The 24,531-nt window shown below is 39.1% G+C and overlaps 1 protein-coding gene across 10 annotated transcripts in view; it reads right to left on the reverse strand.

Moving 5' to 3' along the window:
- The window catches only part of CEP83 (centrosomal protein 83), a 192,538-nt gene extending 169,050 nt beyond the window's left edge, over positions 1-23,488 (reverse strand). For 7 of the 10 annotated variants that reach the window (XM_030939510.1, XM_030939512.1, XM_010383920.2 and 4 more), the window contains exon 1: positions 23,066-23,488. The gene's annotated coding sequence lies outside the window, so the exon portion shown is untranslated. Of the gene's footprint in view, positions 1-9,657; positions 9,877-11,011; positions 11,211-23,065 lie in introns of those variants that run through there. The other 3 variants (XM_030939507.1, XM_030939505.1, XM_030939508.1) reach the window with 2 other exon arrangements.
- Positions 23,489-24,531: the final 1,043 nt, after the last annotated feature.

A 24,531-nucleotide genomic window follows, 5' to 3' on the forward strand; every position in this document is an offset into this window, starting at 1 on the left:
ATAACAATCACCTCAGTCTGGCTCTTAGGAAGCCCCATCCCTAGGGGAAGGGGGTGACTCCACATCAAGGAATCACCTCGTGGGACAAAAAAAAAAAAAAAAAATGTGAACAGCAGTCCTTCAGTTCCAGATCTTTCCACTGAAACACACAAATGAAAAGGAACTAGAAAAGTAATTCTAGTAATATGACAAAACAAAGTTTGACAACAAAAAGATCACACTAGCTCTCCAGCAATGGATCCAAACCAAGAACAAATCTCTGAATTGCCAGATAAAGAATTCGGAAGGTTGATTATTAAGCTACTCAAGGGGGCACCAGAGAAGAGTGAAAACCAACTTGAACAAATAAAAAAATAAAATAAAAAACAGGATATGGATGAAAAAGTCTCCAGAGAAATATGCATCATAAAAACAAGACAACCACAACTTCTGGAAATTAAATACACACTTAGAGAAACACAAAATACACTGGAAAGTTCCAACAACAGAATTAAACAAGTAGAAGAAAGAACTTTAGAGCTCAAAGACAGGGCCCTCGAATTAACCCAATCTGACAAAGACAAAGAAAAAATAATTTTAGCTGGGTGCAGTGGCTCAGCCTATAAGCCCAGCACCTCAGTAGGCCAAGGCAGGTGGACCACGAGGTCAGGAGATCAAGACCATCCTGGCTAACACGGTGAAATCTCATCTCCACTAAAAATACAAAAAATTAGCCAGGCATGGTGGTGCACACCTGTAGTCCCAGTTACTCAAGAGGCTGAGGCAGGAGAATCACTTAAACCTGGGAGAATGAGGTTGCAGTGAGCCAAGATCGTGCCACTGCGCTCCAGCCTGGGCAACAGGGAGATTCCATCTCAAAAAAAAAAAAAGAAAAAGAAAGAAAAAGAAAAGAAAAGAAAAGAAAAGAAAAGAAAAGAAAAAGAAAGAGAAAAGAAAAAGTTATTTTAAAAAATGAATAAAGCCTCCAAGAAACTTGGGATGTTAAAAGACCCAACATAAGAATAACTGCTGTCCCTAAGGAAGAAGAGAAATCTAAAAGTTTAGAAAACTATTTGAGGGAATAATTGAGGAAAACTTCCCTGGTTTTGATAGAGATCTAGACATCCAAATACAAGCAGCTTGGCCAGGTGTGGTGGCTCATGCCTGTAATCCAGCACTTTGGGAGGCCAAGGTGGGAGGATCACTCAAGGTCAGGAGTTTGAGACCAGCCTGGCCAAGATGGTGAAACCTCGACTAAACAAAAAAATATATATATATATATTAGCCAGGCATGGTGGCGTGCACCTGTAGTCCCAGCTAGGAGGCTGAGGCAGGACAATCACCTGAACCTGGAAGGCGGAGGCTGCAAGGAGCCAAGATCGCGCCACTGCACTCCAGCCTGGGCGACAGAGTGAGACTTGGTCTAAAACACACAACACACACACACAACACACACACAACACACACACACACACACAAGAAGCTCAAAGAACACCCAGGAAATTTATCACAAAAAGATCAACACCAAGGCACACAGTCATCAGGTTATCTAAAGTCATGACAAAGGAAAGAATCTTAACAGCTGTGAGGCAAAAGCATCAGGTAATCTACAAAGGAAAACCTAATAGATTAACAGCAGATTTCTCAGCAGAAACCCTACAAGCTAGAAGGAATTGGGTCCTACCTTTAGTCTCCTTAAACAAAAAATTGTCAACCAATAATTCTGTATCCAGCAAAACTAAACTTCATAATGAAAGAGCAATAAAGTCTTTTTCAGACAAACAAATGCTCAGAGAATTCACCACTACCACCAAGCCAGCACTACCAGAACTGCTAAAAGGAGCTCTGACTTTTGAAACAACCTCAAAACATCAAAACAGAACCTTCCTTAAAGCATAAATCTCACAGGACCTACAGAAAAATAACACAATGTAAACAAAAAAAAAAGGTAATCAGGCAACAACTAGTATGATGAACAGAACAGTATCTCACATCTCAATACTGTTGTTGAATGTAAATTGCCTAAATGTTTCACTGAAAAGATACAGAGGCCAGCATGGTGGCTCACACCTGTAATCCCAGCACTCTGGGAAGCCGAGGTGGGCAGATCACCTGAGGTCAGGAGTTCAAGACCAGCCGGGCCAACACGGTGAAAGCCTGTCTCTACTAAAAATAAAAAAAATTAGCCAGGCATGGTGGCAGGCACCTGTAATCCCAGCTACTCAGGAGGTTGAGGCATGAGAATCACCTGAACCCGGGCAGCAGACGTTGCAGTGAGCCGAGATCATGTCATTGTACTCCAGCCTGGGTGACAGAGTGAGGCTCTGTCTCAATTAAAAAAAAAAAAAAAAAAAGATGCAGAATAACAGAATGGATAAAAATCCACCAAGCATCTGCTGCCTTCAAGAGACTCACCTAATACGTAAGGACTCATATAAACTTATAAGGTAAAGGGGTGGAAAAAGATATTGCACACAAATGGAAACCAAAGGTGAGCAGGAATAGCTCTTCTTATATCAGACAAAACAAACTTTAAAGCAACAACAGTTTAAAAAGACAAAGAGGGACATTATATAGTGATAAAAGGATTAGTCCAACAGGAAAATATCACAATCCCAAAAACATATACACCTAACAGTGTAGTTCCCAAATTTATAAAACAATTACTACTAGACCTAAGAAATGAGATAGATGGCAACAAAATAATAGTGAAGGACTTCAATACTCCACCAACAGCACTGGACAGGTCATTAAGACAGAAAGTCAACAAAGAAACAATGGACTAAACCCTAAAACAAATGAACTTAACAGATATTTACAGAACATTCTACCCAACCATTGCAGAATATATTATTTTCATCAACACATGGAACATTCTCCAAGACAGACCACAAAACAATTCTCAATAAATTTAAGAAAATCAAAATTATATCAAATATTCTCTAAGACCACAGCAGAATAAAATTAGAAATTAAATCCAAAGGAACCTTCAAAACTATACAAATATATGGAAATTTAAACTTGCTCACGATTGACCTCTGGGTCAACAATGAAATCAAGAGGGAAATTTTAAAATTCTTTGAACTGAACAGTAACAGTGACACAACCTATCAACCCTCTGGGATACAGCAAATACAGTGGTGCTAAGAGGAAAGTTCATAGCAATCAATGCTTACATCAAAAAGTCTGAGAAAGCACAAATAGACTACCAAACCTCACACCTCATGGAATTAGAGAAACAAGAACAGACCAAACCAAAACCAAGCAGAAGAAAAGAAATAACAAAGATCAGGGCAGAACTAAATGAAATTGAAACAACAACAACAACAAAATAATACAAAAGATAAATGAAACAAAAAGCTGGTTCTTTGAAAAGACAAAATTGACAGACCATTAGCGAGATTACCAAGAGAACAGAGTAGATCCAAACAACTCAATTAGAAACAAAAAAGGAGATATCAAAAGTGATAACACAGAAATACAAAAGATCATGCTTTTGTAGGGCTACTATAAACATCTTTATGCACACAAACTAGAAAACCTAGAGGATATGGATAAATTCCTGGAAATATACAAGCCTCCTAGATTAAACGAGGAAGAAATAGACACTAACTCCGAACAGGTCAATAACAAGTAGCAAGATTGAAACAGTAATAAAAAAAAAAAAGCCAACAACAACAACAAAAATGTCCAGGACCAGATGGATTCACAGCTGAATTCTATCAGACGTTCAAAGAAGAATTGGTATGAATCCTACCGAAGCTATTCCAAAACACAAAGAGGGAATCCTCCCTAAATCATTCTATGAAGCCAGTATTACCCTAATAACAAAACCAGGCAAGGACATAATAAAAAAAGAAAACCACACACCAATATCCCTGACGAACAAAGATGCAAAACTCCTCAACAAAATACTAGCTAACCAAGTCCAACAACATGTCAAAAAGAAAATACACCATGATCAACTGGGTTTCATACCAGGGATGCAGGGTTGGCTTAACAAATGAAAGTCAATAAATGTACCATATAAAGACACCATATAAACAGAATTAAAAACAAAAACCGCATGATCATCTCAACAGACGCAGAAAAAGCATGACAAAATTCAGATCTCTTTGTGATTAAAACCATCTGCAACATCGGCATAGAAGGGACATACCTTAATAAAAGCCATCTATGACAAACCCACAGCCAACATTACACTGAACAGTGAAAAGTTGAAAGCATTCCCCCCAAGAACTAGAACAAGACAAGGATGTCCACTTTCACCACTTCTATTCAACATAGTAATGGAAGTCCTAGCCAGAACAACCAAAGAAGAGAAAGAAATCAAGGGCATCCAAATTGGTAAAGAGGAAGTCAAAGTGTTGCAGATTGCTGATGATATGATTGTATACCTAGAAAACCCTAAACACTCAGCCAAAAAGCTCCTAGAACTGGTAAATGAATTTGGCAAAGTTTCAGGATACAAAATTGATGTACACAGATGAGTAGCTCTGCTGTATACCAACAACCACCAAGCTGAGAATCAAATCAAGAACTCAACCCTTTTACGATAGCTGCAAAAAATAAAATAAAATACTTAGGAATATACCTAATCAAGGAGGCGAAAAGACCTCTGCAAGGAAAACTACAAAAAAACGCTGAAAGAAATCATAGACGACACAAACAAATGGAAATATATGCCATGCGCATGGATGGGTAGAATCAATATTGTGAAAATGACCATACTGCCAAAAGCAATCTACCAATTCAAAGCAATTCCCATCAAAATGCCATCATCGTTCTTCACAGAACTAGAAAACAACAATCCTAAAATTCACATGGAACCAAAAAAGAGCCTGCAAAGCAAGGCTAAGCACAAAGAACAAATCTGGAGGTATCACATTACCTGACTTCAAACTATACTACCAAGGCTATAGTTACCAAAACAGCATGATACTGGCATAAAAACAGGCACATAGATCAGTGGAACAGAATAGACAACCCAGAAACAAGCCAAGTACTCACAGTCAACTGATATTTGATAAAGCAAACAAAAACATAACGCAGAGAAAGGACAACCTATTCAACAAATGGTGCTGGGACAACTGGCAAGCCACATGTAAAAGAATGAAAGCGGAATCTCAACTCTCACCTTATAGAAACATCAACTCAAGATGGATTAAAGACTTAAATCTAAGACCTGAAACCAGAAAAATTCTAGAAAATCACATCAGAAAAACTCTTCTAGACATTGGCTTAGGCAAAGAGTTCATGACCAAGAATCAAATGCAACAAAAATGAAAATACAAGGATGGAACTTAATTAAACTAAAAGCTTCAGCACAGCAAAAGAAATAATCAGCAGAGTGAACAGGCAACCCACAGAGTGGGAGAAAATATTCACAAACTATGCATCTCACAAAGGACTAATAACCAGAATCTACAAGGAACTCAAACAAATCTGCAAGAAAAAAAAAATTCCCATCAAAAACTGGCAAAAGGACATGAACAGACAATTCTCAAAAGATATACAAATGGCCAACAGACATATGAAAAAATGCTCAACATCACTATCAGGCAAACGCAAATCAAAACCACAATGTGCTACCACCTTACTCCTCCAAGAATGGCCATAATTTAAAAACCAAAAAATGATAGATGGTGATGGAGATGTGGTGAAAAGGGAACACTTTTACACTGCTGGTGGGAAGGTAAACTAGTACAACCACTATAGAAAACAGCGTGGAGATTCCTTAAAGAACTAAAAGTATACCGGGCAAGGTGGCTCACGCCTGTAATCCCAGCACTTTGGGAGGCTGAGGTGGGCGGATCACGAGGCCAGGAGATGGAGACCATCCTGACTAACACGGTGAAACCCCATCTCTACTAAAAATACAAAAAAAAAATTACCCAGGCATGGTGGTGGGTGCCTGTAGTCCCGGCTACTCGGGAGGCTAAGGCAGGGGAATGGCGTGAACTCGTGAGGCGGAGCTTGCAGTGAGCAGAGATCGCACCACTGCACTCCAGCCTGGGCGACAGAGCAAGACTCCATCTCAAAAAAAAAAAAGGTAAAAGTAGAACTACCATTTGATCCAGCAATCTCACTATTGGGCATCTACCCAGAGGAAAAGAAGTCATTATATGAAAAAGACACTCGAACATGCAAGTTTACAGCAGCACATTGGCAACTGCAAAAATATGGAATCAGCCTAAATGCCCATCAACCAATGAGTAGATAAAGAAAACGTGGTATATATATATACCATGCAATACTAGTCAGCCATAAAAAGGAATGAAATAATGGCATTCACGGCAACCGAGATAGAGTTGGAGGCCATTATTCTAACTGAAATAACTCAGGAATGGAAAACCAAACACCGTATGTTCTCATAAGTGGAAGCTAAGCTATGAGGATGCAAAAGCATAAGAATGATATAATGGACTCTGGGGACCTGGGGAGAAGGGTGGGAGGGGGTGAGGGTTAAAAGACTGCACACTGGGTGCATGTACACCACTCAAGTGATGGGTGCAGCAAAATCTCAGAAATCACCACTAAAGAAGTTATCCATGTAACCAAACATCACCTGTTCGCCCAAAACTATTGAAATAATAATTTTTTTAGAAAAACACAGAAAGAAAGTTTTCCCTGTTTATTTCAGTCTTCATTTCTGAAGACTCATATAAAGTAAAGTTTTCATTAAACAAATGTGTATGCTTTCCTCTTGATAATCTGTCTTTTGTTATAGGGGTCTCAGTCATGAATCCAGTAATAGGTGAGGAAAAGTTATCACATTTTATCCACTACATCAACTTAACAAGAATTCAGATAATTAGGTTCAAATTTTCTACTTGTCTCCTTAAAAAAGTCAGTTTACCACTATCCTCCTCTCATTTAACCACTAACAATCCTCTATCCTCTATTTGTAACAAATTAATCCTGCTGATTCTTCTTCATCTATTTGTTGAATATAATCATTCTTCCCCATTTTGAGAGCCATCACACTCCAGTGCCGAATCTTAAATACTTTACACTTAACAGAAGCCTCCTAGATGGTGTCCCAGACTTTAGTCTTTTCTCATTCTTACATAGCCTACAAGTATCACCAAAACAATCTTTCTCATACACTGCCTTCGTCACTATAATTCCTATGATAATCCTTACTCTTTTCTGACTCAAATCAAAATTTCCCAGCTAAACTCACACCCCTGTATTAGCCAGCTCCCTATACAAATTCAAACATTTTGCTGCCCCACAGGACCCCTGTGCTACTGTCAATTAAGTTTACTTTACAGACTCTCAAACACGTTTCTCTTTGCCTTCAAAACTTTGTTCATACAGTTATGCCAAATTAAAATACCTTCTTAAATCCTGTCAGTTAATCCACAAATCACAATCACAGTCAAACCTGAAACCCTACAGTCTGCAAAATCACAAAACTATTTTCAGAGTTTTAGTTGCTCTAAAAGTGAATAAAAAGAGTAGCTTTTGCCCATGTGCTTCATAGGTTCCGGCCTTCCTTGTGCTTGCTGCAGGATATTTATTCTATATATACATATATATTTTTTTGAGACGGAGCCTGACCCTGTCACCCAGGCTGGAGTACAATGGCGCAATCTCAGCTCACTGCAACCTCTGCACCCCGGGTTCAAGTGATTCTCCTGCCTCAGCCTCCCAAGTGGCTGGGATTACAGGCACGCACCACGCCTGGCTATTTTTTGTATTTTTAGAGACAGGGTTTCACTGTGTTGGCAAGGCTGGTCTCCAACTCCTGACCTCAAGTGATCCACCCACCTCGGCCTCCCAAAGTGCTGGGATTACAGGCATGAGTCACTGTGCCCGGCCTAATTTATTCCATATTCTATAATGTCTGCACTTTTCCCCTCCAGATGCTTTATAACTATATAAACTATCTTCAACTGTTTTGGTCATCTTCATAGCTCCGAATTCCAGTAAACTGTTAATGACAGTAAAGTGATCCACAAAATTTCTATGATGTAAATCCTACTCTCCCATAGGCTTATAATGTAATTTCAGAGAAACCTTGGGGAAGGATGTCACCGAGAACACTGTTTGCTAACCAATTATGCATGCATTAAAGATAGTTACCAAGAAATTTCTACCTCAGGCCAGGCATGGTGGCTCACGCCTGTAATCCCAGTACTTTGGGAGGCTGAGGTGGGCAGATCACCTAAGGTCGGAAGTTTGAGATCAGCCTGGCCAACATGGTGAAACCCCTTCTCTACTAACAATACAAAAATTAGCCAGGCATGGTGGTAGGCATCTGTAATCGCAGCTACTCAGGAGGCTGAGGCAAGAGAATCACTTGAACCTGGGAGGCGGAGGTTCCAGTGGCCCAAGATCACGCCACTGCACTCCAGCCTGGGCAACAAGAGCAAAACTCCAACTCAAAAAAGAACAGAAAAGAAATTTCTACCTGGAGGACAGTTTACTAAGCAAAAGCTTTCAAAATGAATGTATCTTGTGACTTAGTAACTCTAATTTTAGGAATTAATCCTGAGAAACTAATTAGAGATGCAGAAACATTTATGTTCAAGAATCTTCTTTTATTTGTCATTCAGTAAATGTTTATTGAGTGCATCCTAAATTCCAGGTAGGAGTGGAGGACAGAATCAGTTCTTATCCTCATGGTACTAACTTAATAGTGGTGTTTACAATGGAAAGAGACTATTAAAAAAGTAGGTCATGGCCAGGTGTGGTGGCTCATGCCTGTAACCCCAGCATTTTGGGAGGTCGAGGTGGGAGAATCACTTCATCCCAAGAGTTCAAGATCAGCCTGGGCAACATAGTGAGACTCTATATCTATAATTGTTTTTAAAAAGCAGGTTACAATAGCAAGATATGCCATATTTGTGGATCAGAAAATTCAATATTGTTAAGAAGTTAATTTCTCCCAAATTCAATGCAATGTCATTCAAAATACTGAGGAAGTTTTCATAGAAATTAACAAGCTGATTCTAAAATTCATATGGAAACACAAGGGACCTAGAAGAGCCAAAAAAAAAAAAAAAACTTTGAAAAAGAACAAAGTTAGAAGACTTGTATTATCTGACTTCACTTATTAAAGTGCATAGAAATAAAAATTATGTAGTATTACATCAGAGTCACAAAAATCCATTAAACAGAAAAGACTGTCCTGAAATACAGTCAAATATAAACAGTCAATTGATTTCTGACAAAAATGCAGTCAGTTCAGTGAAGAAAAAATAGTCTTTTCAAAAAATGGTCCTGGAACAATTGCCTTTTCCATACACACACACACACACACACACACACACAAAGAACTTCAAGTTGCTCCTTACACCATGTACAAAAATAGAATCAAAATAAATCAGAGGCCTGAATTAAAAACCTAAACTATAAACCTCCTAAAAAAAATACAGGAGAAAATCATTTTGATATTGGGTTAAGACTTCTCAGATATAACACCAAAAGCACAATCCAAAAAAGAAAAAACTGACAAACTGGATTTCATCAAAATGAAGAACTTCAAAATCCACTACTCTTCAAAATCACTGTTACATAAGTGAAAAGATATACCAGACTCGGGAAAAACTGTAAATCATAAATCTGATAAAGGACTTGCACCCAGAATAAAGAACTCTCAAAACTAAATGATAGGAAAACAAACAATTAAAAATTTTTAATGAGCAAAACATTTAAATGGACACTCACCAAAAACGATTAAGTAAACATTTGTTTGTATTTTCCAAGTACTCCAGTTTCCTCTTCTCATATCCTAAAGATGTGCACGTTAGGTTCACTGGGAGATCAAAATTGTCCCAGTAGGCATGAGTATGGGTGTGTGTTTAAGTGCACCATGCAATGGAATGTCAACCTGTTCACAGTTGGTTCCATGCCAGGACAGGCTCTGGCCACCAGAAAGCCTGAACCCTAGAGCAGGTTGGAAAATGAATGAATGAATGAATTAATTAATTAATTAATACAAATTATTGCAAAATGAAATTTCAAATAAAGTATATAGTCATGTAAATGCATGACAATACATTATGTAGTACAAAAAGCACTCTTATCAAGCCTGCCATATTTGTGATTATTTTTGAACTGCACGATAGTAAGAGGTGCCTCTTATAATTTTTGTTTTGCAAACATTTATTTCTTGGTTTAATCCACCACCACTATGACCATATCACTCACTGGTTAACCAAAAATTAGGTAAGTAACTATCTTACTTGTTTTTACTAATCTTTCTTAAACATTACAGCTCACATTTATTTCAATGTTTAATGTAGGAAGTGTCTTGGGTATTTATTTAGAAGTTTGATGAAGTTTTTTGACCGGAGATATGCCATAGGAATTTAACTATTGTTTTTCTCAATTAGCCTAGGGTTGGTTTCATTATACATCATTTCACTTCAAGTCAGTTTCCAAGAACCTATCAATAACGTTAAGTGACAGCCGGGCGTGGTGGCTCACGCCTGTAATCCCAGCACTTTGGGAGGCCGAGGCAGGGAGATCACGAGGTCAGGAGATTGAGACTATCCTGGCCAACATGGTGAAACCCCATCTCTGCTAAAAATACAAAAATTAGCCAGGTGTGGTGGTGCGCACCTATAGTCCCAGCTACTCAGAAGGCTAAGGCAAGAGAATCACTTGAACCCGACAGGCAGAAGTTGCAGTGAGCCGAGATCGTGCCACTGTACTCCAGCCTGGCAACAGAGCAAGACTCCATCTCAAAAAAAATAAAAATAAATGTTAAATGACGATACACTATACATGAAATATGCAGTGGGAGTTCCAGAAGGTCAGGAAAGAAAGAAGCAGAAAAGAAGTTTTGAAGAAATAATCGCCAAACACTTTCCTAATTTAATGAAAAACATTAACTGACACATCTAAACAGCCCAACAAATCCAAAGAAACCTGCAAATGCTGAAAGACAAAAAGGAAATCTTAAAAAAGGAACGAGAGAAAAATGACTTCACATACAGGGCAACATTATTAACACCGATTGCTCATCAGAAATGACATGGAAAAAAACAAATTTTTAAAAGAAACACCAAAAACTTACCACTAAAATTTCTATATTCGGCAAAACTGCCCTTCAAAAATGAAGATGAAATAAAGATATTTCCAGATAGATAACCAAAGATGAAGAGAAGTCGTTGCTGTGAGACATGCCTTATGAGAAATAACAAAGGAAGTCCTTCAGGATAAAAGTCACACCATAGAATAACTTTAATCTAGGCTGGGCACAGTGGCTCATGCCTGTAATCGCAGCACTTTGAGAGGCCAAGGTGGGTGGCTCACTTGAGCTCAAAAGTTCGAGACCAGCCTGGGCAACGTGGCAAAACCCCGTCTCTACAAAAAAATAGCCAGGTGTGGTGGCACATGCCTGTAGTTCCAGCTACTTGAGAGGCTGAGGCAGGAGGATTGCTTGAACTGGGTGAGCAGAGGCTGCAGTGAGCCAAGATCACACCATTGCACTCCAGCCTGGAAAACAGAAGGAGAACCTGTATGAAAAAAAGGAAAAATAATACTCTATAGGAGATTGAAGCTCACTGGAAACTGTAATCACATCGGTAAATATTAAAGACTCTAAAAATATAATTATTTTCGCTTCATCTCCTTTAAAGACATAAGACTACATAAAGGAATAATTATAGTACTGTATCGCTGGGTTTGTAATACATACAGCTGTAATATATATAATAATAACAGCACCAAAAAGAGAAAAAAGAGATACACTGAAGAAAAGTTTCTATAATTTATCAGAATTTAGTATTATTCTGAAGGAGACTGCAATTAAGTTAAAAGGCATATTGTAATCCCTAAAAATATAGCAAAAGAAATCAACAGAATTAAAAAGATACACTAAAGAATATTTAACACAGAAAGATGGCAAAGAGGAAAAAGCAAAAAACAAATGAGACAAATAGAAAACAAATATGAAAAATGCAGACGTAAATCCAATAATATCAACAATTACATTAAATGTGAATGAACTAAACACTCTATTCAAAGGGGGGATTATGTTAGAATGGATTACAAAACCTAACTATAGGCTGTCAACAAGAGATAAATCTTCAATTCAAAGACACAAATAGGTTAAAAATTAAAAGGATTAAAAAAAAAATACACCATAGAAGCAGTAACCATAAAAAAACTAGAGTGGCTACAGTACCAAGAAAAATAGATTTTAAGATAAGAAATATTATAGACAAAGGAGGACATTTCATAATGAAAAAAGGGTCACTATATCAGTAAGATATAACAATAACTGTCCATCTAACAAAAGAACTCCAAAATACATGAAGCAAAAAAAATAGAGATAATTTAAAAGAGAAATAGATAATTCAACAAAAACAGTTGAAGACTGCAATGACTGATAGAATGAAACAGAAAATCTGCAAGGATATAGAAGACTTGACTAACCTCATCAATAAACTTGACATAACTGACAGAAAATACCACCCAATGATTACACAATATACATCTTTTTCACACACACAAAGAAAATTTTCCAGGATACACCACATACTGGGGCACAAGACAAGTCTCGATAAAATTTAAAAGATTGAGCTCATAAAAAATGTGTTATCTGATCACAATGGAATTAGTCATCCAAACAAAAATAAATCTGGGAACACCTCAATTACTGGTAAATTTAAAAACATACCTCTAAATAACCCATTGATCAAAGAAGAAATTGCAAGGAAAAATTTTAAATATATTTCAAATTGAATGAAAACAAAACACAGCAAATCAAAAAGTACAGAACGCAACTAAAGCAGTGCTTAGAGGAAAATGTCTAGTTTTAAACATTTATATGAGAAAAGAAAAAAGGTCTCAAACCAATAATCTAAGCTTCCATCTTAGGAAACTAGAAAAACAAGGAGCAGAAGGGACATTAAACCCAAAACAAGCAGAAAAATAATAATTTTTAGCATGGAAATCAGTGAAGTAGAAAATATAAATATGAAAAATAATCAATGACATAAAAGGTTGGTTCTTTGGAAAGAGCAACAGAATCGGGGGAAAAAAAAAAAACTTCGCTAGACTGACCAAGAAAATAAGAGATACAAATTACCAAAATCAAGAATGAAAGAGGGAGAATTATTGCCCACCTTAAATTATTAACTTAAAGGATTTCTTAATACAAACTTTGTATCAACAAACTAGATAATTTATATGAAATGGACTACACTTCCTAGAACATACAAATTACCAAAACTCTAGAAGAAAGAGAAAATCTGAAAAGATCTATAACAAGAAGTGAAGAAACTGAATTAATAATTTGAAAAATTCCCACAAAGAAATGGCCAGGCCCCCATAACTGCACTAATGAAAGCTATCAAACATTTAAAGCAGTAAGAGCAAGATCACGAGAAACCAACAGACTAATATCCCTCAGGAACATATATGCAAAATTCCTTAACAATAATCAGACAAACCATATTCAACAACATATAACAGAGATTATATAGCACGGACTGGGTATGGTGGCTTAAGCCTGTAGTCCCAGCACTTTGGGAGTCCAAGCAGGTAAACCGCTTGACCTAAGGAGTTCAAGAACAGCCCAGGCAACATGGCAAAACCCTGTCTCTACAAAAAATACCAAAAAAGAAAAAGAAAGAAAAATAGCCAGGTGTGGTGGCATGAGCCTGTAGCCCCAGCCACTGGGGAGGCTGAGGCAGGAGAAACACATGAGTCCGGGAGCTCAAGGCTGCAGTGAGCCAAAATCACACCATTGCACTTCAGCCTGGGTCACAGAGCAAGACTGTCTCAAACGCTAAAAAAAAAAAAAAAAAAAAAAAAAAGGTTTTACAGCATGACCAAGTGCGATCTGTCCCAGCAATACAAGATGGGTTTAATCTCCAATAATCAATTAATATATAACATATTAACAGAATAAAAATCATGTAACCATATCAGATGCAGGAAAAAACATGACAAAATCTAACACCCACTCATGATTAAAAACTTGCAACAAACTAGGAACATAAGGGAGCTTCCTTAACCTTCTTCAAAGGACATCTATAGAAAATCTAGAGCTAACATGATACCTGATGGTAAAAATATGCATGTTTTCCCCCTAAGACTGGGAGCAATGCAATGCACATTCAACACTTCTCTTCAACATCGTACTGGAGGGTCTAACCCAAAAATTAAAGCAAAAATGAAGAAATAAATAACATTGAGATTGGAAAGAAAAAGTATCATTGTTTTGAGATATGATCATCTATGTACAAACAATATGCAAAAATTGGCAGCATTTTTTTTTTTTTTAAGACGGAGTCTCGCTCTGTCCTCTAGGCTGGAGTGCAGCTGGAGTGATCTCGGCTCACTGTAAGCTCCGCCTCCCAGGTTCACACCATTCTCCTGCCTCAGTCTCCCGAGTAGCTGGGACTACAGGTGCCCGCCACCACACCCAGCTAATTTTTTTGTATTTTTAGTAGAGACGGGGTTTCACCGTGTTAGCCACAATGGTCTCGATCTCCTGATCTCATGATCCACCCGCCTCGGCCTCCCAAAGTGCTGGGATTACAGGTGTGAGTCACCACACCTGGCTGGTTGCATTTCTTTATGCTAACAACGAACAATTTGAAATCAAATCATGAAAACTCCATTTCTGGGCCAGGCACAGTGGCTCATGCCTGTAATCCCAAAAGTTTGGGAGGCCAAGGCAGGCGGATCACAAGGTCAGGAGATCGAGACCATCCTGGCTAACACTGTGAAACCCCGTATCTACTAAAAATACAAAAAATTAGCCAGGCGTGGTGGCACGTGCCTGTAGTCTCCTGCCTCGGAAGGCTGAGGCAGGAGAAAGGCAGGAACCCAGGAGGCAGAGGTTGCAGTGAGTTGAGATTGCGCCACTGCACTCCAGCCCGGGTGAGAGAGCGAGACTTCATCTCAAAAAAAAAAAAAAAAAAAGAAAACTCCATTTCTAAGAGCATCAAAATTATAAGTCTTAGGAATAAATTTAACCAAAGAAGTGCAAGATTTGTACACTGAAAAGTGAAAAACATTATTAAGAGAAATTAAAGATCTAAGTAAATGGAGAGATATTACATGTTCATGGACTGGAAGACTCAAGTTTTTTAAGTTGGTGATTCTTCCCAGATTGACGGACAGATTCAGGGCAAATCCTACAAATATTAGATTTGTTTTTGTAGAAATTAACAAGCTGATCCTAAATTGTATATGGAAATGGAAAGAACATAGCACCAATTTTGAAAAAGAAGAAAATGTTACACTACTCATTTTGAAACTTACTATAAAACTGCAGTTATCAAGACAAAATGGTGTTAGAGTAAGGACAGGTTTATAGACATGAGTCTAGCAATAAATTCTTACATTATAGTCAACTGATACTTTACAAAGATGCCAATACAATTGAAGAGAAAAGAACAGTCTTTTTAACAAATGGTACTAGATAATTTGGCATTCACATTTTTAAAAAAAGAACTTAGGTCCTCTTCTTACATATTTGCACGGTTAATTCAATATGAATCTTAGATTTAAAGGAAAGAGCTCAAAGAAAACCAAGAGAAAAATCTTTGGGACCTTGGATTAGGCAAAAAGTTCTTATACATAACATGAAAGCACATGCCACACACACAAAAGAAATGACTTCATTAAAAACTTTTGCACTTCAAAAGACACCAGTAAAAATATGAAAAGCCAAGACATCAACTGGGAGAAATCTTTGCAAATGTTATCTTTGATATTAAAAACAATACAAACTTTCATCCAGAATATATAAAGAACTTACAACTCAGTAAGACCAAAAAAAAAAAAACCCAGCAAAAAAATGGGCAAATGCCTTAAACAGATATTCTACTAAAAATGACTTACAAACGGCCAACAACCACAGAAAAGGGTATCCAACATTAGTGTGCAGGGAAATGCAAATTAAAATTACAATGGGCTACTACTAGATAGTCACTAGAATGGCTACAATTAAAAAGACAACAACTGTTGGTGAGGACGTGGAGAAACTGGAATCCTCATACATTGCTGGTAGGATATAATTGGTACAGCTACTTTGGAAAACACTTTGACAGTTTCTTTAAAAGTTAAAAATAAGCTTACCATATAATTCAGCAATTCCACTCCTAGGAATTTACCCAAAAGAAATGAACATGCTCACACAAGGAATTACAGACAAATCTTCATAGCAGCATTATTCATAATAGCCAAAAACTGGAAACAATCCAATGTCTATCATCTAGTGAATGGGGAATACACCAGTTACCAATAAATGGGAAATACTATTCACCAATACTATTCACCTGGTGAACGGAAAATAGACAAGAATACTATTCAACAATTAAAAAGAACAAAACATTGATATACATACATTAAATAAACCTCAAAAGCATGAAATGAAAGAAGCCAGATGCGAAAGACTATATTGATTCCACTTATATGAAATATCTAGAACTAGACAAATTTATAGTGATAGAAAGTAGATCAGTGATTCTCTGGGGCTGTGGGAAGGAGTTACATTAAATGCAAATGAGCTTGAGAGAATCTGGGAGATTGATAAAATGTTCAGAAATTGCCTTGTGATGACAGTTGCACAACTCTATAAAGTTGCTAAACACCATTAAATTGTACACTTACAATGAGTGGTTTTTATGGTAGGTAAAATATACCTCAATAAAGCTGTTTAAAAAGGGCTAGGTAGAAGAAAGAAGTTATCTCTTCCAAACTTTGGAAAATCTGATGACAGTTGTAGTAATCAAGGCTGAGTTCAAAGGATGACCAAGCAAAAAGAATCCAGGTTCTTAAAGATTATCACTGAGCCACTTAATTGACAATCTTAGAACCACCTATCTCCAGACTTCTCACATGTTAGATACTACAATTTCCTTCTTAACGCTTTAAAAAAGAAAAAGAAAAAAGAATAGTGTTGCTAATTCTAAGGGACACAGGACATGTTCATTCCATTACAGAAAATTTGGAATATCATCCATACAGGAAAATATCAAAGAAAAGGCAGGAATTTTGGTGGATCTTGAAGGATAAAAGAATATGACTGGGGATGGGGAAGGAAAAGAAGGGTATGTAGTTCAGAAGAGTCATTAATAATGACACGGATAAAAATGAATAAAGAATGCCCACTAAAAGTCAGGTTTACAACTTACCTTGTTTTAATCCATACAAGACTCTTGTAAAAAAATAAAAAGTAAAAAAATAAAAAAAATAAAAAAAAAAAAATATATATATATATATATATATCATTTTACACATTCAGACAATGAGGACCAAAAAACTAAGTAACTGGTTCAAAAAGTCATGAAGCTAGTAATCTAACCTTCACTCTCAGGATCCAGGCTCTTTCCTCTGTTATGCTGCTAAGCAAGAACTTAAACTACCCCCATTTGTAAGTTCAGATCTTTGTAGAGGGCATCTTCATTTAGATGGGTTTACGTTTATAGGATTACACACTCAACGTTTCTTGAGCAACAATTTCCACTTAATCAATAAACTAAATATGATGTCCATTCCTTCACATTGATAAGGTTTCCAAAATCTTACCCTACTCTGGTTTTCCTCCCTACTTTCTTTCTCCCCCTTCCTATTACATTCTGGTGTTCACAAGCTCCCTTCTGATTCTACACAACTCTCTCTAGGAACCTCACCTATACCTGGTATTTCAACTACCGCTAACGTTGATGACTCTTCTCTCTCTCCAACTTCAAGAAATGTCTCCCTAGTTTTCTTTGACTAACTCCCTCCGGTCCAAGTACACCCTACAAACTACACTTACAAGATTCTAAAGAGACAGTCCTCAATTGTAGCGTATTCTTTCTAGTTCTAGGCCAGGTATCCTTCCTACATGTCCCAGAACACATTCTTACCTATACTTATGAAATTTAACATGCTTTATTACAAATTACTAATTACTTTGTCCATTTCTCCCATCAGACAATAAGGTGCTTGAGACTTAGCACTATGTCTTATTCACAATCCCCCCAGTGCCTAGCATAGCGCAAGACACATAATAGGCACTCAAATATTGATTAAACCCATAAACAGGAGAAATAAAATTTGCTTTAAATTGGAAGCATACAATTTCTGAAGGAAACTTTCAGAGATTTATATTTTCAAATGAGAAGATAGGCCACGAAAGGTAAAGTGACTCACCCAGTCAAGCCTTGGTCTCCTGAATCACAATTCTCTTCCCACAAAATTACAGTGCCTAGGCTGGGCGCAGTGGCTCACACCTGCAATCCCAGCACTTTGGGAGGCCAAGGCGGGTGGATCATAAGGTCAGGAGATTGAGACCACCCTGGCTAACACGGTGAAATTCCGTCCCTCTTAAAAATCAAAAAATTAGCCGGGCATGGTGGCACGTGCCTGTAGTCCCAGCTACTTGGGGAGGCTAAGGCAGGAGAATTGCTTGAACCCAGAAGGCGGAGGTTGCAGTGAGCCGAGATCACACCACTGCACTCCAGCCTGCAGACAGAGTGAGACTATGTTTCAAAAAAAAAAAAAAAATTACAGTGCCTATTAAATTGTGCTTATTGATCTAAGCTTTCTATGAAGTTCTAGAAGTAATACAAAAATGTTACAAAGAACCATTTCAACTTCATCCACCCCAGCTCTGGCTGGCTATATCAGTTGTAGAGAAGTCTGTTATTACATAATAGTTTTTCTGCCCAGAATAATCTTTAATTAAACCAATATCTTCACGTGTCCACGTGTCCTTCACCCACAAAATAATTCAATACATACTTATCATGCATCTCTATGTAAAACAATGTGCAAGAAGTTATAATTCGACAGTACTCTAAAAAATATCCTTAAGACCATATAGTGTATGCCCCTTAAGTTTAACAATATCTGAAATAGCTGCCTTAAAACAAAATGCAATCACACTTGAGAGAGGATGATTATGAACATCAGAGATAGGCAATGCAGCTTCATCGGGAAAATCCCTATAGTCTAATGCTACTGTTTTCAAGGGTTGCTACATTATACTGAAATTGTGTTACTGGGCAACAACTCAGAAGCCAGAATGGCAAATTCACTCAAGAAATAACTGAATCAAACGAGTATTTATGAAAGCATTCTGAGACTCAACTTCACTTTTTTTACCTTCAACTGAAGTAACTCTTCGTTATAAGCATCAGATACAGGATCTTTGTTGAGACTGCAAAAACTACATGGATATTTTATAGACATATTTTGAGACAGATATGTGCTTTCCAAAAGGGAATGGCCAGGTTTAGGTTCCTACTAACTCTGAATTTTAGTCCAAAAGCAATCTGAAGTCACAATATACAGAAGGCAAATAACTGGGCATTTCCTTTCTTAATTTCTTCCATTCTGGATTATAGCTCAGTTAAAAGAAATAGTAGGCCAGGCATGGTGGCTCATACCTACAATCCCAGCACTTTGGGAGGTCAAGGTGAGTGGATCACTTGAGGCCAGGAGTTCTGAGACCAGCCTGGTAAATGTGGTGAAACCCTGTCTCTACTCAAAATACAAAAAAAAGCCAGGTGTGGTGGCATGCACCTGTAGCCCCAGCCACTTGGGAGGCTGAGGCAGGAGAACCGCGTGAGCCCACAAGTTTGAGGTTGCAGTGAGCTAAGATTGCACCACTGCACTCCAGCCTGGGAGACAGAGCAAGACTCCAACTCAAAAAAAAAGAAAAAGAAAGAAACAGTACTAGACTTGACAGTCAGTGATCTCTCCATGACCTAAAGAGGGGAATCCTGATGAAAAAAATATATAATTAATAAACTAATATTCTACTAGGAACCAGGAAATTGACCAAACTCCCCAAGCCCACTGAAGATAGTACCAGCATTCCTGAGAGTCCTTACTGCTGGTATTGCCATGGGAAATTCTCAAATACTCACTTTCTAGGAACAGAATCTTTATTTCTGATTTCCTACTCTTTAATCTTTTTTACAGTTTACTGTTGCCATTTCTCCTTCAGTTACTCTCTTCTCTCAACAACCTTACTTTCACAATACTTACAAAAGGGGGGAGAGTAGAAATACATAATTGTCATTGCATTAGTCCATTTTCATATTGCTATAAAGAACTGCCTGAGATTGGGTAATTTGTAAAGGAAAGAGGTTTAATTGATTCACAGTTCCACATGGGTGGAGGGGCCTCAGAAAACTTACAATCATGGCAGAAGGTGAAGGGAAAGCAAGGCACCTTCTTCGCAATGTAGCAGGAAGGAGAATGGACATAGGAGGAACTACCAAACACTTATATAACCACCACATCTCATGAGAACTCACTGTCGCGAGAACAGCATGGGGGAAATTGCTGCCATGATCCAATTCCCTCCACCTGGTCTCTCCCCTGACACACGGGGATTATGGAGATTATAATTCAAGGTGAGATTTGGGTGGGGACACAAAGCCTCATCAGTCATCCTTAAGAAATATTTATTCAGCAACTTCTATTTGGAAAAGACTAAGAATATAGCTCATCGAGATCTGAAAGTCCTGCCCTTAATAAGCTTATAATCTAGTTAGGAAGTCAAAAAAGTTAAAATAATATAACAAAAAGTGTAAGTATCAAATAAATATAACTCACAAATACATACTATTCCTATGTATGTATGAGGTCATGGTGGAGTTGAACCTTATAGAAAAGGTACAATTTAGATTTTAAGAAAGAAGGGAACAAGATCAGGACATGCAGACTAATATGGAAAGGATAAAGTATAGAGCAGGTTTAAGGGGATAGTGAAGAAACCAATCTGGGCACAGACACCTTTTCCATGAAGAACATGTGCTTGAAAAGGCAAGGCGAGAGGATTTCGAAGAGTTCAGCTAAGTCAAGAAACGTGAACTTGGATTAATAGGAAGTTTTTTACACAGATTTACACACATTCCCTAAAAGCAATACAGGCTAAACAATGTGGACAATTTACTTACTGAACCTAATACATTATGTATGACAAAATTAAAAGCAAGCTCATTTACTTTAGGCAAAGAGACAGTACCTAGGGGTGGGGAAATTCTGACAAGTCACTAAAATTCACTAATCTTTCTGTTAAGATTTCATTCTAAGCTTCTTGAATTAGAACATCCCATGACATAATGCTGATTTCTGATTACTAAGAATTATATGAGTCATTCTTGATTTTTCTTCTTCTCCGTCTTGCTCAACTTTTGAATATTTCATTACTTCAACATCAGCATATAGAAAAGAAAAAAGGAGAGAACTAAAATGAAGTCCATGGATTTGAGCAATACATAAGAGCATCTGACATAAAGAACATTAAACTTCAAGTTCCAATTCCCATTATTAATGGATTTCAAAGTCATTTAGTCTCATCACGTCTCAGATTTTCTCACATACTTGCTTACTTGAAAGGTTATTGATTCAAAAGATCATTCAAAAAGTGTTCTGAAAACAACTTGCCATAAAAATTGTATCATTAAGGGTTCAATAAGAAGAGACAGTGAGGTGACTGGTAAACCAAGGATTAAAAACTACTTGTGAATAGGCACGCTGGCTCATGCCTGTAATCCCAGCACTTTAGGAGGCCAAGGGGGGCAGATCGCCTGAGGTCAGGAGTTCGTGACCAGCCTGGGCAATATGGTGAAACCCCATCTCTACCAAAAATACAAAAATTAGCAGGGCATGGTGGCATGCGCCTGTAACCCCAGCTACTCGGGAGGCTGAGATGTGAGAATCGCTTGAAACCGGGAGGCGGAAGTTGCAGTGAGCCGAGATCACACCATTGCATTCCAGCCTGGGCGACAAAAATGAAACTCTGTCTCAAAAAAAAAACCCAACAACCTGTGAATAATCCGTATTTCATTCTTCCAGTGCTGCACGGAATTCTAAATTGTATTTCACTATTATTTGAGAATGTTCTAAATACAGTCTGCACACTTCCTCTGATCTGGAAAGAAAATACTCAAAGTAAGGGGAACACCCAGCATACTCTGTCCTAAATAACCAAAGGACAACTCAAAACCATTTGCAACTCTCAGGAGAGTCCTGTGTGACACCTGTAACATAAAGCCTTCTGGCCTGGTGCGATGGCTCACACCTGTAATCCCAGCACTTTGGGAGGCTCAGGTGGGCGGATCATCTGAGGTCGGGAGTTCGAGACCAGCCTGGCCAACATGGTGAAATCCCATCTCTAATAAAATACAAAAATTAGCCAGGCGTGGTGGCGCGCGCCTGTAATGCCAGCTACTCAGAAGGCTGAGGCGGGAGAATCGCCTGAACGCAGGAGGCGGAGGTTGCAGTGAGCCGAGATCGCGCTACTGCACTCCAGTCTGGGAGACAGAGCGACACTCAGTCTTAAATAAATAAAGCATTCTAATTCTGAACAAACTGAGTTTGAAATCAAACCTCAATACAAAAGGTGAGTATTAATTCTAACCACTTGCAGGCTAAACTCATAAATACGGAGAATTCTGAATCCAGGTAACCGTAGGATAGATACATTTATTGTGTTTTAAATGTCAGACTTGTTTACAGAGATGTTGCTTGGTAACAGAAGCACTGCTTTAACAACCTACTCTGTTTTAGAGCTGCTCAAAGTCTGAATAGATTATAAGTATCATATACACGAAATTCAGACAAGTCTCTCCTCATCCTAGACATCTGTAAGATTTGAAAGAGCTTCCTCATTTCAACTAACTAAAGGCTTTAAAAATACTTAGCAGTGGATATTTTTAAGAACAAAATGGCCATTGATTATGGTCAAAATAGTTGGACACTGAGGATTCACCAAAGTATTTAAACCTGGCATACGCTAACATATTTTAGGTGTTATCTTAGTAATGACAGTCGACATCACGGTTCATTCAAATTGTCTTCAAAGCCAAGGAAAATGGTAGCACAGCTTTTTCATCGTAAATTAAGCTGGAGGTACTTACACGTTTGGCCAATTACCAAACTGGCTACACAACCACCAAGCCAGTGTGCATCCAAAAGCTCCATAAAGAGTTTCACGTGCGTCCAACTGGCTTCACAACAAGTCTCTCTGCCTACTTTTCTAATACGAGCTTCCACTACTTTACGAGGAAAATAAAAAAAGTATTTAAGGGCAGTTTGTGGAGGGTCAAAATGAGTATTCCAAAATACAAACAAGACGCCGTTCCCAGAAACAGAGGTTACATACCAGACGCACGCATGCTCCTTGAAACGCGCACACGGAAAACTTAAGTGACCGCAGTTCTGGCCGCGCTCGCCACCGGGGACACCTCCACAGCTCCAACCACCTGCACCCACTCAACTCCGCTTACGGAGGCATTGGGACTAAGGGTTACAGTCCTACAGCGGGGTGTCGGCCCAGCCCGCCACGCCTAGCTCTTTAGCTCGCAGCGCAAGCTGAAGAGGAGGAGGGCCGAGCGGACCCCTCGGGCTCCTGTCCCTAGGGAAATGTGAAGTATCCCGGGAGAGGTCCGAAGGCGGCGGCGGCGGTGGAAAGCCCCGCTCTTCCGTGTGGACCGGGCTCCTCAGGGGTGCGGCGCCACCCGCCGTGCTGACCTCCAGCCCCGAAGCTGCCTCATCGCACCGCCCCTCCAGCTTGGAGGAGCGGGCTCTGTCCAGGGCCCCAGCGGCGCGCGAAGCAGGAAGTCCCACCCCCACGCCGACGTCACCGACGCCACGGAAGCCAGATGCTGCCGGAGCCGTTAGAGGGAGGAGACAAACAAACCGAGGCGGGAGCGGTCACCGGTGACTGCGGTAGCGGCGGGGCTGGGATGCGTTCCCGAAGGCGTTCCTGGAGGGCCCTGGGTAGACTCAGAGATCCCCAGAGCTTCAGGGGACGGAAAATGGAGCCCCAGGCACTTGCCTCTGGGAGGCAGAGTGACGCGCGTCGTTGGAGCGCGAAGCCGGTCTCCCTAGCCTCTGGCCCACACAGCGTCTCCAGGCGTTTTCCTTCTTTTCGCGCCTCTCCTTCCCTCTTCCCCACACTCTTTGAGAGCCTCAAATGGTAATCCTGCCGCCACCCTCTCTCCTTTAGCCCGCCTGCCGTCGTCCCCGTATGTGCAGATAATCGCTCCCGAAGCCGCCTGCCTGCCGCGGCTGGGCATCAGCCCACGAATGGGGAGTTGGCTCAGCTTGCCACGAGGGAACCTCAGGTCGGGACCAATCACCCAGAAGAGAGCCCTCCTCGCTCCCGCACCTCCTGCTCCAAGTCTCCTGTCCTGGTTATCCCAAGTTCAGGGCCCACCTGGGGTCACATGGGGAACTACTTAAGGCTGTAAACAAGAGTTGGAAGAGGAGATGCTAGCTTTTGAGAACTTCCATGATCATCCAAAGGCTGAAACAAAGTAGGCGGTCAACCTTTCAAAATATGTGTTGGAAGAAACAGACACCTTCCCATCCCCAGCGTTTGTTCAGTGCCTTGGTTGGGCTTTGATTCTCACTACTTTGTGAAGCAAAGCTTATTTTTACCCCCAAGGTTATGATTTTTCAGGCTCTAGTTATTAGGCAACTGTGAGGTGACTTTTTTGTTGAAATGAGGGAAAACGGGCCCTTAGAAAGGACCGTGTCTCTTTAGAGAAGAGGGAAAAAAAGGACAGTGGGGTAGTAATGGAATGTTGCTGGATGGATTACGTAGATGAGACATGGGAGATAGAG

This window comes from Rhinopithecus roxellana, chromosome 10 (genome assembly GCF_007565055.1).
Source record: "Rhinopithecus roxellana isolate Shanxi Qingling chromosome 10, ASM756505v1, whole genome shotgun sequence".
Taxonomy (NCBI): Eukaryota; Metazoa; Chordata; class Mammalia; order Primates; family Cercopithecidae; genus Rhinopithecus; species Rhinopithecus roxellana.